Here is a 1,188-nt window from a genome sequence, read left to right on the forward strand (position 1 = left end):
AAGTATTTTTTTTTTTTTTTTTTTTTTTTTGTCACTGGAATTTTATTAAATTGGTTTAAGCCCAACATAGACCAAAACCCAACAAGTTTACAAACAAAATGGCCAAATGAAATTGTCAAAGTAAAAAGCCCAACACATGGACCACGGAACAACATACAACACTATGGGCCAAAGCCCAAACAAGGAGTACCCGTTGAAGAAGAAGAGACACGCCTCTCACCACGTGTCCGATCGCCCAGCGATCAATGAACACACGTCAGAACGCGCACCATCTGCTTCCACCGGAACCAGAGAAGGTCGCGTCGGATCTCCGCCGACGGCGAAGTCGAAACAACGGAAACTGTTCAACCAGAACGGCTTACACGAAGCTCGAACCGAGGAGACAGTCTGGCAGATCTGCGAAACAAAGAAGATACAACAACCGTCTACAATCGATCAAAACCCTCTGACTATCTTGAAAACTCAAACAGACATCTTTATAGATACCAATAAGCTTGAAGATGCAACATCCCAAAAACAATTGGGGAAAGAACCATCAGAGAAACGATCGAGAGGCAGTGAACAGAAGAAGACCGGAGACGCAGATCTAGATGGAATCGGGATCAACCCGGAAGATAGCCGGCGAGATCGATGCTGGAGAAGCCATCGTCTCCCGGAGACAAAAGCCGGCGAAGCCTGCAAAAGGAAACACGGCTTCCCAGAGACAAGAGCCCGACAACGCGGGAGTCAGAATCCGGTCAACACCGGTGATAGCTTCGTCTCGATCTCATCTCTGTGAAAGATGAAAAGAGAGAGAACAGAGAGGAGAGAGACTGATTAACTAAGGGGTTTATCGTATTTAGATGTGTTTTCGACTTAAAAAAAAACCAAAAAGAAAATACTTTTTATAAGTGGTGCATATTAGAAATTTTGTACGAGGTAGTAGGATAAATTAGAATAAAGTCCGACAAGTGAGGACCGCTAATTATTGATTTATAAACTCTAATCATAAAAATTACACATAACCTTAGAATTCACACAAAAATCACTGACAGAGCAAATCATGCCTAAATCAAATCCCTATAACTACGCAGTAAGATCAGACCCTCTTTTAAAACACACGATATGTTGTAAATGAAGTGTTGGGGAAATACTTCTGTTGTCATTACTATCGACCAGAAGGTCCATATATATACAAGGTATTAGACC

The sequence above is a fragment of the Brassica oleracea genome, unplaced genomic scaffold (genome assembly GCF_000695525.1).
Source record: "Brassica oleracea var. oleracea cultivar TO1000 unplaced genomic scaffold, BOL UnpScaffold00706, whole genome shotgun sequence".
NCBI lineage: Eukaryota > Viridiplantae > Streptophyta > Magnoliopsida > Brassicales > Brassicaceae > Brassica > Brassica oleracea.